The following is a 15095-nucleotide window of genomic DNA, read 5'->3' on the forward strand; positions in this document are numbered from 1 at the left end:
CAGGTCAGAGAGCAGCCGGGGGTGCAGGACGGGCTTCCCACCTTGGGGGGCAGTCCAGGGAGGCACAGGGACAAGTGGGGTGAGTTCAGGGAGGGGACGCGGGCTGGAGGTGGCTGCAGCCAGATGAAGGTGACCCCAGGGCAGGCTGGCAGGTGTGGCCTTTGCAGGGTGGGGGTTCAGCCACGTCGGCCCTGGTGCCCAGAAGGACGCTGCGCCTCAGGAAACGCCGGGCCACCCGGTGCCAGCCCCAGCTCCCTGGGGGCGTCCTCTGAGGGCTTGGTGCTGGGCTGCCCCAGCCGGGACCACCCTCCTGGCCGTAGGAGCCCCCAGCAGGGGCGAACCAGGGTCCCCTGCAGGACCAAGCCGCCCTCAGCAGGGGGGGCGGGCTCTGTGCCCCCTCCTGGGGAATCGGGAAGCCGCCCATGTTCGCCACCTGCAGAGCGGTCCTGCCAAAGTCCAACCCGTTTGAGTTCTCAGCTGGGGAAGGGCTACTTGCACAGGCAGAATCAGAAAGTTGAGAACACCTGTTTTCAGGAGCTTCTGGGATGACCCACAAGGTGGAAACCACCAGCTCCTGAGGGCTGTGCGCCCAGATTTAGCCGCAGGTGTTTGGCGCGCAGGCGGTCTGCACCTCGCCCTCCATGGTCGTGGGCTGGGCTGGGGCTGGAGACCACCTCCCTTAGAACCCGGCCCCTCTGGGTGGCTGTCTGCCCTCCCAGGCCCTCCGGCCGGACGTGGCCCCAGCGGGGCGGGGCTGCCTGAGGAGGCTGCAGTGAGCGTGTCCACCCTGTAGCCGGCGAGGACCCTGGCGGGCTCCACAGCAGGCCCGAGTCACAGCCAGGCTGACCGGCAGCGGAGGGAGGGGTGCAGGCGGCAGGCCTGAGGCACAGGGCCCAGAAGACGGCAGGGCTGGGAGGAGGGGTGCAGGGGTGTGTATGCATGTGCATGCGTGTGGGAGGGGGGTACGTGTGTGGGTGTGTGTGCAGCGCTGCCCTTAGATGGTGGCTCCCGTGGGACTGAGATCTGCTCCGGCCTGCTGGGGCCTTGGCCTGGGCTCCAGCCTCTGCGGGTGGCACTTCCAGGCTTTCTGTCTTCAACTGGGACTTCTCCAGACCGGAAGGTCAGTCGCGGCGGCAGTGGGAGCTGACTCTGACGGGGATGACCTGCTCCCGGGAAGCAGGTGCCTCCCAAACCGCTGCGGGCTCTGGCTGAGCGTGTCGTCACCCGCCGTCCTGAATTTCCCTCACGCCCGCGGCCAGCACGGCAGAGCGGCCTGCAGGCCCCGTCCTCGTTGGGCTGTGGAGCCATTTCCAGCCGGCATCCACGGCACGCGGCCCCGGTGGCCGACCGTGGGACGTTAAAGTCAAGCGAGAGGACATCGCCCCCCCAACACGGACGAGGTCCTCAGCTGCCTGCCCTGTGTGCTGCTGGCCAGGGACTACTGCCTTGGGGTGCCACCGTCGGCCGCTGGCACTGCCGCGTCCCCTGGGCCCACGGTGGGCGCGGGCTGTGCCGTGCAGGAGGCGTGTCTGTCCCCCGAAGGCGAAGGCGTGTGTGTGCCGTGAGGCCCGGGGCAGCGGTCAGGGCAGCAGTGTCTGGCGAGCGTGCGGGCCCCGCGGTCAGGACCCCTGCACCGGTCGTGGGGGCTCGGGCAGCTCGCTCTTCCCTGCACACGCCAGCGCTGACCCCTGGCGTCGCTGCGGCCCTTCCTCGCCGCTCCGCGTCGTCGGAGGGGCCCGTGTTTCGGGGTGTGCCTCGGCTCTGCTAGGGCGGGGCCAGCCTTCCTCCCAGGGACGGTCTCTCACCCTCCCCCAAACGCGCAAACGCAGCGGAGCTCGCAGACGCTGCCCGCTGTAGATGCCGCAGCACCGACACTCCAGAGGGGACGCCACAGACGCCGGCTCCAACCGCCGCCGCCTGTCGCGCTTCGAAAAAGTCCCCGGCTTTGTGGCGGCTGGTTTCTCAGGTGGCGCTTTCCCTCTGCGCGCCCTCCCAGGCGGGGGCGCCGCCCCGCTTGCCTTCCTGGCATCTGGGTTCCCAAACCTCGGCGGTTTTGCAGCCGCGAGTTCCCGCTGTGTCTGCTTTCACTGTGCGCAACCTGGGGGGGGCACTTCTTTTTTTTCAGTGCGAGCGGGACTTCCCTGGGCTCTGCTCGCGGGGGCTGTGGCGGGACGCAGCGGCGGAGCCCTATGGGATGTCGGCTTCCGGCGTGAAGCCACAGCTGCCTGTCGAAGGCCCGGGCGTTCGCGCCTGGCCCTGTCTCCAGCCAACAGCCTGCGTGCTCGGCCTGCCCGGCCCCACCCTCTGCGCTCGCGACGCGTCCCCGTCCGTCCCCGCCTGGCCTCTCGCGGCCACCCTCAGAGCGGCGCCTGCCCTCAGCCTCGGCGGCGCCGCTCCTGAAAGAATTAATAGGCGCAGGGTTTTCAGTGGCGGTTTCGAGTCACGGAATAGCTGAGCAGACGGCAGAGCTCCGCGACCGACACCCACCCCCCGCCGGCCGTTAGCGGGTCGCGCTGGTGCGGCGGCGGCTGTGACTGACGGGTCACGCCCCCACTCTCGTTAGGCTCGTTTCTGCCGCGCTCGGACAGCTGCGTGGTGTCCAAGTCGGCCGCGGCAGCGTCGCAGCGCGCAGTGCGCCTGCGCATCCCGCCCTCCCGCCAACTCCTGGCAGCCACTGGCGTTTCTCCCGTCCCCGGGTTTCCTCTTCCGCAGCGTCACGTGGTGGGAACGCAGAGCGCGCCTTTTCCAGACGGCCTCTCTCGCCCCGCGGCCTGACGGCGCCGAACTGCACCCGCGTCCGGCTCTACCGCGGACAGCTCACACCCGGTGTCATTTATCCGTCCGTCCCGAAGGACGCCGTGGTCGCTTCCGTTCAGGTAACTGCGAGCGAAGCTGCCACACACGTCCCCGCGCAGGTGCTGTGCGGACGCGAGTTTGCGGCTCCTCTAGGGGAACACCGAGGAGAGCGACTGGCGGATGGGATCACGCGGCAGGAGTGTGTTTGCTGTGGCGACAAACTGCCGATCTGTCCCCACGGCCCGCGACACTTCGCTCTCCCAGCCGCGGCGGGGAGACTCCTGCGGCTGCGCGTCCTCCCCACGCTCGGCGTCGGCGGTGCCCGGTCTGGCGTCCTGCCGTGTGCGGTGTGTCCCCTCCCCGTGTTGTGTTCACTCGCGTCCCCCCGACGGCGTGACGCGGAGCATCTGTGCGCGCTCACTGGCGTCTGCGCGTCCGTGTAGACATCTGGCCCATTTTTTCACTGGATTGTTTGTGTTCTTGTTGAGTTTTAAGAGTTCTTCGTATGCTTTGGATAGAGGCCCTTTGCCAGTTGTGTGTTTTGCAAACATTTTCTTATACAGAGAAAAGCTTTTTAATGTTAATGAAGTCAAACTTATCCAGTTTTTATTTATGGATCATGCTTTTGGTTTTGTTTCTAAACATCCATCACCAAACCTGAGGTCGTCTGGGTTTTCTTCCGTGTCGCTCTCTAGGAGTTTTGCAGCTTCCTGTTCTACTTTTAAGCCTTTGGTCCCATTGAACGAGGTCCTGTCGCCCCTGGACACACTCTGCTGCCGGTCCAGCAGGGCCAGCGGGTCCGAGCGCTCACCGTGGCGCATGGCTCTGGCTGTTTTAGGGCGCGCTGGCCGGGGTCTCTGTCCAACCCCAGCCACTGGGAACACACGCGGCGTCCTGGGAGCGGCTTGCGGCAGGTGTCCCTGCTGTGGAGCCCGGATTCTCTGTCCCCTCCTCGGAGCCGCTGTTCCTTTCTTAAGTTTTCTCTCCTAAATTTTCCTTCTTTGCCTTTTCCCTCTGTCTTCTGAGAGAATTTCTTAACCCCTCTTTCGATGCTTCTGCTCAGTTTTTAATTTCTGCTCTCATATTTCTAACTCCCAAGGGGCCTTCAAGGCTCTGACTTTCCTTCCCCGTGACGCTTGCTCTGGGTGTGCGTCTGCGATTCGGTCGCTGCTGTCCACACCCGGCACCCCCGGCCGGCGGCACATGTGGGAGAGGCGGGTGCCGCGAGGCTGAGTGGTGTGGGCCGCACAGGTGTGGGGGGGGCTGGCGTGCCCGTGTCCTGGCTCCTCCTTCCTGCTGGCCGGGCCAAGAACCCATGGACAGGGCAGCAAACAACACCCCTCCCTTTGTTTTCCTTGGATTTGAGAATGAAGTCAGTCCGCCTGCTCGGGAGAAATTTCATTTTCGTCTTTACAGCAGCCCAGAAACCTGGAGGTTATCATCTTGCAATGAGGAAGCCACGTCTAAAAGAGATAAAACAGGCTGCTGGGAGGTGGCCGGACAGGTCCCTCAGAACACAGCCCCCGGCGTACAGAGACCGTGGACTTCTGACTCCTCGCGGAGGGGCTGTCCCCATGGGGTGGCCCTGGCAGGACGGTCAGCGCCCCCGGCCCGGCCTCCTGCCCTGGGCACTGGGGAGAGTCGCCTGCCTCCAGGCCTCGGACTCAGAGCCCGTCCTCGGTGGGGCCCGGGCTCTGGCGGCTCTGAGGTACTTTCCGCCTTCGGAGCCCTTTGTCCTCCTGTGTCGTGGCATAAATGCCGAGAATCAATACCCCAGTCGCTTCCTGCTGCTGGGTCCAGGCAGCAGCTCGTGACAAAGTCCCGGCCTCGGGGACAGTACCGGGAACTCCTGATAGTGGTGGCTGCCGTGGCCACGTGGACAGGCACAGGCTGGGCTTACGGCAGCCTTGGAACGTTGCCCACACATTTTATCTGCACGGAAGAATTCCTCAGAGGAAAGGGCCTGCTAGGCTTTTCACGTGACCGTGACCAAATGAAGGTCACTGACACCTAAACTTGCTGCCTGTGGGGACCCTTTTGCAAAATCCTCAGAGCCGTTTAGGGGACCCAACTGGGTCCCCTGGCCCCATCCCAGGCAGCAGGTCTGCGTCTGTCCCTCGGCGGGTCCGCAAGGCGAGGCGAGGCCAGTCTCCCAACCTCCAGCCAACGCGTAGCCAGAGCCCCTCACAATAGCCTCCGATGATGTAATTGACGTTGTTTTCTCAGAGAGGAAGGCCCTTTCTGATCTGCCCAGCTGCTCCGCCACCCTCCCCATGTCACGGAAGGGCTCCCGTACACGTGCCGTCCTGCGGGGAGTCGGGGGAGGAGGAGGCGGGGTGCTGGCCGCTGCCCCGGGAGCTGGGCCCCGGGAGCTCTGACCCGCACATCTTTGCTGCTCTTGGCGTTGCTGTTTCGGCAGCTGCAGGTGTCAGAGCCGGTTCAACCAATCCTGTGGTTAGAGGAGGCCTGAGTGAACCTCGACGCCCCCTGCCCTGCTCGTCTGAGGTTCTGGCCAGGCCAAAGACCCTCAGCCAGAGCCAGACAGCCCTGGCTGCCCCCCGTGCCCTGGGGCTCGCTCGGCTGAGAGGTTGGGGTCTGGGCTGGGGACTGGTGGAGGAGAGGGTGGGGCCCTGGCTCCCCCAGCGGCGGGAGACTCTGCGCACGCACCTCCCTGGCTCGCTGCGGCCCCACTGTGGGACGTGGGGGCTGTGAGCTGTTGCCCTGCTCTCAGCGACGCTCGTGCTGGGGGGCCGAGGGGTCCCGGAGTCAGGCTGTTGGTGCCTGCCCAGCTGTGGGGGGGCTGCCTGCCTGATGCTTTGGGGCCGTGTCGGGTAATTTGTCCAAAACATCACGGAGAAACGAAGGCACCGCGAGCGGACCCGGGGCCTGTGCTGGAGCCGCCATCCCCGCGATGATGTTTCTGACGACCTTCCCTTAGAGGGACGCCTTGCACAGGACTTTGTCCTGCTTGTCTGAGGCTTCGCAGAGCACCCGTGTTCGGCTGTTGATAGAGCAAGGGGGGGTCATGAGGAGTGCTGAGCCTGTGCAGTTAGTGAAAATATCCTCCCTCATCTCCACTTTACAAGGAATGATTTTGTCAGAGCAAGAAAGAAGAAAGGAAGGAGATATGGGGAGGCGAGATGTGAGGGGGTCTGAGGTGGGACCTTGAGAAAATAGGGTGTCCAGGCAGGAGCCAGGAATTGAGCCAGGAACGCTGGGATTGTCGTGAGAACACCGGCCTCTGCCGGGAGCCGCCAGCCTCCCGCAGACAGATGAGGAGCAGTGACGAGGTTCCGGACAGACCCATTCTCCGTTCTAGCCCATTTGATGAAAGAAAACCAAAGACAGATCTTTATCCGTAACTTACACAAATCCTACGTATTTCAAGCTTTCGTCTTTATTTTCGATTTTCAGCGGTTTGACTATGACGTGCCTATAGGCGTGACTTTCTCTGTGTTTACCCTGCTTGGCAGTTGCAGAATTTCTCAAATCTATAAATTTCTGTCTTTCACCAAATTGGGGACATTTTTGGCCATTGTTTCTTCAAAAATTTCCTGCAGCGCCCTCCCTCTCCTCCCTCCTGGACCTCCCGCCACGTGTGCGCAGACGCTCTGACGTCGCCCCACAGGGCACGGAGACTCACCGTCCTTTAAAATCTTCTTTATTTTTGCTTTTCAAATCGGATCATTTCTCTCTCTCTCTTTTTTTTCCTTTTTCTTCTTTGTTTGAGATGGAGTCTCGCTCTGTGGCCCAGGTGGGATGCAGTGGCCCGATCGCAGCTCACTGCAGCCTCCAAGTCCAGAGCACGAGCGATGCCACCCTACCCCCTGCCCCCAGCCTCCCCCGGTGCTGGGGTTGCAGGCGTGAGCCGCTGTGCTGGCCCAGACGGGGTGATTTCTGCCGACCTGCCTTCCAGTCCACCGCCTCTGGTGTCCTTGCCGTCTGTTGTGGAGCATGTCCTTTGAATTTTTATTTCGGGTATTGTGTTCTTCAGTTCTAGAGCTCCGTTTGGTTCTTTTTGATAACTTCTGTTTCAGGGGTCGGCAAACTGTGACCCACAGGCCGACCCCCTGTTTGTGTAGATAAAGTTTTATTGGAACGAGCCCGTGTGTGCCACGCTGCTTTTGTGGCGCAGTGGCAGAGCCAGGCAGTTGTGAAACAGACTGCGTGACCCACAAAACCTAAAACATCTACTATTGGCCACCCCTGTTCCGGTCCTCTGCTGAGACTTTCCCTCTCTAATGGATTATAGCATATTTTCCTTTAAATCCTCTAAGTCAGTTATAACAGCAGCTTATCTGCTAAAACGCTTATCTGCTAAAATGCTTATCTGCTAATTCCGACGTCCGGATGGCCTCAGGGAGCCCCGGTTACCTGTGGACGGGCTCTTTCCTGCTTCCTCCTGCAGGTAGAGACATAGGGCTGTCTCCAGACATTGCGGGGCCACGTGCAGAGATCTGTGTTCTGCCGGCGTCCCGGAAAGCCCTCGCTCCGAGGCTGTGGCCGTCGTGACGCTGCTGCTTTCGGGCTGTCAATGCCATGAGACGAAACTCCCGGAGTGTCTCCCCCAAGATGGGGGCGGCTGGAATCACGGCCCTCTCGGCTTCTAGTGGCAGTTTGGGACCAGCCACTCTTGTGCAATCGTGGGTCAGAGTCTGGGCTACCCGCTCTGCCTCTTTTCTTTCTGGGACTCGCCCCTCACTTTGCCGCTTCTGTGGCCGCCTCACCCCGTCCTGCCCCGTCCTCGCTTTCTCAGGCCGGCGAGACCGAAGCCTCCTTCTGATTTTGTGCTTCTCTGTGTGGCCCCAGCTGGGCTCTGTCTTTGGGAAAAGAAACATTTAGAAAAAACAGGGAAATGCCACAGTGCTGAGCCTCCCGCCCCCATTCCATGCTTCTGGTCTTTCCTCATGATCTCATGAGGTTGCACGGGTGCCCTAGGGCCCCCAGCTGTTCCTCGCGGGAGAGCACACAACAGGCGTCACCAGCCGTGAGGACGCAAGTGTGCGAACCTCTTAATTTGTGCTTGAGTTAGAGCCAGTCGTGAAATCTCAGAAAGCAAACCTTAAGCCCTGTCACCCTGGTGCTGTGGGCGTCGGAGTGAGGGCCGGGGGAGGGACACCGTGGTGTGGACGGAGCCGCCCGTGGGAGCTTCCTCTGGCCTCAGGCTGCTCTCGGTCACACCCGTTCACCTCGTGGGCACCTGCGCTTCTTGTCACTGCTGTACGTAACGACGCACAACGTGGCTGGCGGCACCTGCCCTGGGGACGCTGCCTGCTCGGCTCAGAACGCCGGAGGGTTTCGCTGTAAATGCAGCACCTCCAGGTCTCCCAGGGGCTTGGGGCCGAGCATGAAGGCCCATTGCGCCCTTTTCTGCCTGTCCTTGGACCCCGGCCTGGCCACGTGCTCCCGCCTTGGCTTCCCCACCTGACCCCGCGGGACACTTGCCGACCTGGGTCCCGGGTAGTGCGGCGGTGCCCCAGCCCCTCCAAGCAGGGCTGTCCGCGGTGCGGCAGGTGAGACCAATGGCGATGGGGGTGGGAGGTGACTCAGAGGGACACAGCCCGGGAGGGCGCCTGGACTGTCAGGGCCTGGGGCCTTCTCCTCTGTCCAGCCGACGGCCGTGGCCTGTCTGGGGCACTTTCCTTCCTTCCATCCTCACCCCTGTGGCCCGTGATGGCTCAGAACTGAAGGGTCTGCTGCTTCCCTAGAAAGCCGTTAGCAATTTTCATTTTTCACTTAAAAAGGGCAACGTTGCAAACACCCTGTGGTCTGTGAGCAGCAGGACCTGCCCCGCAAGACTGTCGTCCACGTCCTGTGAGCGTCGTCGTGCAGGAAGCAGCCGCCCCGGCCCAGGCAGCCCGGCTGCTCCAGAGAGGGCTGCAGCTCCCCAGGGGAAGCCGCCGGCTCTTTCCAGCCTCAGAGCTCCCGGGAACAGCCCTGTGGGCAGCGGGTGGGAGGCACATGGGAAACGTCTGCTGAGGCTGCAGCGGGTGCTGTGAGCATCTGCCTCCAGTCCGGGGCTGGGCGCCAACCAGGTCAATGCGGCCCCTCGACTGGTGAGCATCGTGGTGCTGAGGTCAGGGGGGTGGGACCACCGGTGGGTCGGGGCCTTGCTGGGCCTGGGTGGGGAGGGAAGGGCACACCCCAAGCCCTCCGGGAAGAGAGAGGGGCCACACATGTGTATCTCTGTACACGTCTGTGTGTCTGTGTCTGTGTAAGTCTGTGTCTCTGTATGTGTCTGTGTTTCTGTGCATGTCTATGTGTCTCTGTGCATGTCTGTGTGTCTGTACATGTCTATGTCTCTGTGCATGTCTGTGTCTGTACGTGTCTGTGTGTCTCTCTGTCTCTGTGTGTGTCTGCATGCCTGTATGTCTCTGTGCATGTCTGTGTCTCTGTACATGTCTGTGTGTCTCTCTGTGTGTCTGTGCGTCTCTGTGTGTGTCTGTGTCTCTGTGCATGTCTGTGTGTCTGTACGTCTCTCTGTGTCTCTGTGTGTGTCTGCATGCCTGTGTGTCTCTGTGTATGTCTGTGTCTCTGTATATGTCTGTGTGTCTCTCTGTGTGTCTGTGCGTCTCTGTGTGTGTCTGTGTCTCTGCATGTCTGTGTGTCTGCATGTCTGCGTGTGTCTCTGTGTGGCACGTGTTTGCGTGTGTGCCTGCAGGTCTGCGTGTCAGACCTGCTCGTCAGCTGGAGGAGCTGGTTCCTGGGCTGCCCCGTGGGCCCCTGCGGGTCTGGTTGTTTTGTCAGGCGGAGCTTAATTCTCCAAGCTTGTACCTGTTAAAGTAAAACCAAAGGATTTGCTGTGCTACTGCGTTTGAGTGGACTCAGCTAAATCTCGAGTCACCTTGAGAGGTCCTTGGCGGCAGCGACGGCTCTGGCCAGCCGCGCCCCAGGTCTGGGCTCGCTCTGAGGGGCCTGCCGTGCGTCCACCGCAGCGTCTGGGGCCCCCGGCCCCCCAGGCGGCCCAGAGCGAAGCTCTTTCTGGGGCCTTGTCCGGAAGCAGCGGGTTGGGCGGCACCTGCCGACCTTTCCCTGCAGTAAGAGGGTTTGTAATGAGGGCTAAACACGCTTGCTGCCCGCGGTTCTCGTCTGCAGCCGCGCGTCTCTGCCTAATTAGCTGTGACTGTCCCGGCCTCGGCAATCAGTTACTCTGGGCTTGGATGTCCCTCCACCCGCGTCTCCCGTGTGGAGGCACTTGGGACCCTCTCCGGCCCCCTGGCCCCCTGGCCTCCTGGCTCTTGGCGCACTTTTATTTTGTCCCTGGGGTTTCCGTGGTCTCTGTGCGAGGAGGGCAGGGGAAGCCGGTTCCCTTCTGCAAAGCTCCTCCCGGTGTGGCCGCGGCGCGGCAGGTCATGGTGGGGACTCTGGGTGGGTCTGCGCCCTGGCGTGTGGCGGTGTGTGCAGTGGGCTGTCAGTCCTGCTCTCTTCGCTCTCCTGAACGTCTCAGACTTCCTCGGCCCTCTCAACCGCAGGGTCAGGGTTGCCCCGACAAGCTCGGTGGGCTTCACTTTAGGGGGAGGCTGCACGGCACAGCTGCCCCTGCATCTCGGCCGTGTGGCAGCCCAGGAGCCTGTGGCACTGGGACCTGGATGCAGGGCCCAGAGCTGTGGGTCTGGGGAGGAGGCCGAGCTGGCGTGAGCAGCACCCCTGGCTGGACTCTGGGCTTTCTGCTGGTTCAAGGAGGCGTCATGCTCAGACAGCAGCAGTCGCAAGAAGCCACCTGTCCCTCCTTCCCTGCTCCCCTGCAAGCCAGGGAGCTGCCCTGGAGCTCGGGAGGGGCTGACGCCACCAGTGCTGCAGGGCGGCAGGAGCCTGCCACACACGTGCAGACCCCGCAGGAAGCGAGTGCATGGAGACAGGCCCTGACCCGGGGCAGCAGGGCTGTGTCCCAGGCCCTACCCAGAGCTCCCAAAAAGTGGGGCCACCTTGGCCGCGTGTGCTTGGGTAGCTGTGCCCGGGCCAGGCCTCCTTGCTGGTGGCCCAGGCCCTCCGCACCTCCCACGGCAGGGCTCCAACCTTGGACGGTGGGAGGGAAGCTGCGTCCAGCCCCACATCAGCTCAAGGGGATTCAGCCGGGGCCGGAGGATGAGGGGAGGCCCACACGGAGCTGCCCACGGTAGGCACGGACACTACGGAACGCTCGGCAGCTGCGATGACACCAGAGCGCAGGGAACCGGGGGAGGAAGAGCCGGGCCCGGGAGGAAGATCCACGTGGCACCCCCGACAGCAGCGTCCGCACCAGGTCCCGGCAGCAGGAGCAGGACGGGCGGCTGCAGGGGTTTCACAGCGGAGAGCACGGCAGGACCAGCGCAAGTGTCCCGAGGCGGCAACCACAGAGCCGGAGACAAAGGCCCCAGAGACGCCAGTGGACGCAGAGGGAAAGACGGAGTGAAGCGTCAGGAAGAGAGCGCAGGTGAGGACGGCGCTGTGCTGTCGGCGAGGCGGGCGGCATCCCTGAAGCAGACTGTGTGGGGAGGCCACAGGACATCGGCTGCTCCATCGCCTAGCGGCGCGAGAGGACTGCCCAGGAGGCAGCGGGCGCCAGCGCAGACAGCACGGGCAGGCACGGCTGCTGTGGGGATCTCAGGAGCTCCGGAAGCTTCCCTGAAATGGAGGAAGGGCACAGCTGCAGGAGCCCCGTATCGGGACGTGCAGAGCCAGGTCAGCCTGAGGCCCCCACGGCACCACTCTGCCCACCGAGATTCCAGGGGTGTGTGACCCCAGGATGTGACCCAGCCTAGCTCCGTTCGGCCGCGGAGGTGTCAGCTCTCACGTGCAAACACCTCCGAGAGCGGAATCGGATTCAAAGGCTCGAGGACAAGGAAGCCACGGCCCAAGCCCAGGGTGAAGGTGGGTTTGTGGCCCTGGAGGGGTTTGGCTGGTTGACGCCTTGTCCACAACGCAGCTGAGCGGACACCAGCTGGCAGCTGGCGGTGTGGATGCCACGAGCATCCGCAGAGCCACCGGGATCCACTCTCAGCTTCGGGGGTTGGGGACAGACACCTGCGCGGGAAACTGTCTCTCTGAGGTTGAGCGGGGCCTCTGGCTCATTCTGTTTCTAAAAGTTTTCTTTGTTAAATTCAAGTAAAATTAAATTGAATGCCTTTTATTTTAAAAAGATTAATAATAAAAGTTTGACAGAAAACGTAAGAGTAGGAACGGCTTTTTAGGCATAACACAAAACGCAGACGCCATAAGACAAGACGCGGAGAAGCGTAACTGAAAGTAGCGTCTGCAGGTGGGAAAGCAGCGCGGGCGGGGGAGGGTGGGCGGCGACGCCTCCGAAAGGGAAACTGCGCCCGCACCAGAGACTCGGAGGTCCGACGCGTCCAGTTTTCAGACTCGTGTGAATGAGAAAAGGATCAGTCCCCGGCCAGGGAGCCGCAACTTCCGTGAGTAAACGGTTACTCACAGACGGGGCAAGTCACGTCTCTCCCACGTTGGAGACTCTCCAACCGCACGCACAAGAAGAGGGCAGGGAGGGGACAGGCGCGGCCCTGGCAGGAGGGCAGCGCGCTCTCGGGGGCAGGAACTTGCCCGCGCTACAGATGCTCCTGGGAGCCACCCTGGGCAGGGCCTGCGCGGGCGGAAAGGTGTCCAGGGATGTTCTTCCTGACGCTGGGAGGGCGAAGGCAGGGAACAGCCTTCTCTCCCGTGTCTACTGCGTTTGCACACACGCGTGTACGCTTTCTTCTCGGCGCGTGAGAAGATCAGGCTTTTCCCTGTGAATTTCCAGGGCTTGCTTCTGAGCAGGAGCCCTCGGCACCCCCCCACCCGTCCGCATCAATGAGAGTTCGCAGGAACCGGCTGCTGTGCGGGAACGCGGCAGGGGGTTGGCTGGTAGTGCCAGGGGATGCCGAGTTCCTAAAGCGCAAAATCTGTTGCTGGCTGTTGTTGTCGAAGACAAGCCTGCCCCAGGCTGTCCCGACTGCCGGCCTGGAGCTGCCCCATCTGGCTCAGCAGTGGTCAGGGTCTGCAGGAGTCAAGACTGTGGCTGACAGACCCAAGGCCAGATGTTTGCACTGGCGCAGGCGAGGGGGTCTGACCTGGGACGACGCTGTCTCTGCGGTCCCCAGGGTTCATCCTCAGTGAGGCCCCCACGCGGGCGCCGCAGGCCTCCCCCACCCCGCCCCCCAGGACGAGCGGGTAAGGACAGGTGGGCCGGTTGCTGCAAACTCAGCCCCGACTGCAGCCGCCCGATGTGGCGAGAGGCAGGAGACCGAGTTGTGGAGAGAGACGGCAGCTCGGGTGCGCCGCGCAGGAAGCTAGACAGCCTCCAGGGGGCCGGGTCCACTGAGGGTTCGCTGCGTAGCGGTGATGGCGCAGCCAGGGGCAGAGGCGGGAGACCGGGTTGGGCCGAGGGACAGGCCGGACCAGCTGGGTCTCTCGGCTCCCGGACACCAAGCCCGGCTTTCGCAGCCCTGAGGAAGGAACAGGCGACAAACGGGGCTTGTCTCTGGACGTTGGTCAGCAGGTGGGCGGCTCTGGATGCGGAGGTCACGGGCCCAGGCCTGGGACGGCACAGAGGGGCGTCCGGAGTCTACCAGCGCGACTCCCCGAGGGCGCCCAGGCTCGTGGAACGCAGATTCCTGGGCTGGCCCAGCTGCTGAGTGTGGGTCTGGCGTGGGGCCTGGGACCCGCAGGGCCTCTCTAGCTGCCCTGTGCAGGGACACGGCCTCCCGCTGCAGGGCTGGAACACGCCGCCCAGGTCTCTTCCCAGAGCTCCGGGAGGCCACGGGGACGGAGATGTGCAGCCTAGAGGAAGAGGGGCGTCACCATGCCCCTGCTGGGCCCTCTGGGTGCCCGTGTGAGAGCGGAGCCAGGGCCAGGGAGCCGGTTCCCACCCACACCTCGGCCTCCCGCACGGGGGGCCAGCTGACCCGCAGCCCCGGGCAGGGCCCCACAGCTTCCAGGGAACCCACCTGCCCACCCTGTTCCCCAGAAACAGCCTCCAGCGCTGGGGCGGCCCCTCCAGGAGGCCTTTAGTCACTCGTGGGCTGGGCTACTGCAGGAGGTTGACCCCTGCCACGCCTGCCACGCGTGAGGACCTTCAGAGGGGCCCAGAGAGCCTGGGGCACCGGGGTGTGGGGTCCCCAGCACGGCCTCGGACCCCAAAAGCATCAACGCTTGCTGCCTCTGCCCTGCCCAGTCCCGGTGGCTCAGGAGGCTGAGGTGTGGTGCTGGGGGCCGCGGGGAGACGCAGGCACGGAGCAGGTGCAGACCTGAACTGGCCACTCGCCCCTCCGCCGCACTCGGGGGCGAACGCAGCGTGACTCTGTGTGGGACTGTCCCTGGGCAGCACAGCGAGGACCATGGCACCACCCTCCCCTGGGTGTGGGGAGCCCCTCCCACGGGCTCGCACCAGATGCCTGCGCTAACCCCGTAATTACAGGTGAGGACACTGGCCGTGGAGAGGCCAGGAGCTCAGCCCACCTAGTTAGGAGGGTGGGGCTGGTTGGAACCTTCCGGACACAGGCTCCGAGCCCTGCCCCCCAGCCTCGCCTGCAAATTCCCCTGGGATGGGACCGAGTGAGCAGCACCCCCAGGACCCTGCTCGGGGGCCCTTCCTGTTCTGCGCTGTGTTGTGCTTGTGGGTCTTGGCTGTCTCAGAAGACGCGTGTCCTTTGAATGTCAAGGAAGACTTTTAATAAACAGAAACTCGGTGGGTGAAAACAATAATCATGTCACATGTTGCTTAAGCCACAGGCGTCGACCTCATTTGTCCACATTCCGGCTATTTTAAAATCAGTCCTAAGGAGGGAATTTTGTCACCTTTCTCAGTCCAAATGGAACGCGGGCGATGTGGCCCAAGTGGGTCAGTGCCGGAGCCTCCCGCCGGGGCAGGCTGCACTCTCAGGGTCACGGTGGCCGGTGGGCCCTGCCGAGAGGCTCCCCTCCTGCAGGGCTGTGGTACCTGTGGGCGCAGCATCCATGGGGTCCCCCTGGACACCTCGGGAGCAGCTGGGGTCAGGTGGGGCCTCGGCCACCAGCTGCAGTGCCAGTGTGCATGCGCCCAGCCGGAGGGCCAGCCAGAGGCCCACCCACCTGGGGCTGGGATGGACGGGCCGCCCAGCACGGCCCCCACCCCCCAGCCCCGTGCAGCCGACGCTGCCATGGGAGCTCCACCTGCCTGTGCACCCACCCCCTCAGCCCTCCTGGGTGCCCCGAAAAGTGGGGGCGATCTTGGAAGCCCCCAGCCTTGAGCTCCATGGCTCCCCACCCCTGCCCTAGCCCCTCCCCCAGGGGCCTCCACTCACTCCCCTCCCCTGCAGTCCCCCCACTCGCTCCCCTCCCCCGCA

General features: G+C 63.4%; 1 protein-coding gene across 2 annotated transcripts in view; it reads left to right on the forward strand.

Moving 5' to 3' along the window:
* Positions 1–15095, forward strand: part of SLC9A3 (solute carrier family 9, subfamily A (NHE3, cation proton antiporter 3), member 3) — a 34535-nt gene that overhangs the window by 7740 nt on the left and 11700 nt on the right. The gene's annotated exons all lie outside the window — the stretch shown is intronic.

This window comes from Propithecus coquereli, unplaced genomic scaffold, assembly GCF_000956105.1.
Source record: "Propithecus coquereli isolate 6110/MARCELLA unplaced genomic scaffold, Pcoq_1.0 Scaffold658, whole genome shotgun sequence".
Lineage (NCBI taxonomy): Eukaryota > Metazoa > Chordata > Mammalia > Primates > Indriidae > Propithecus > Propithecus coquereli.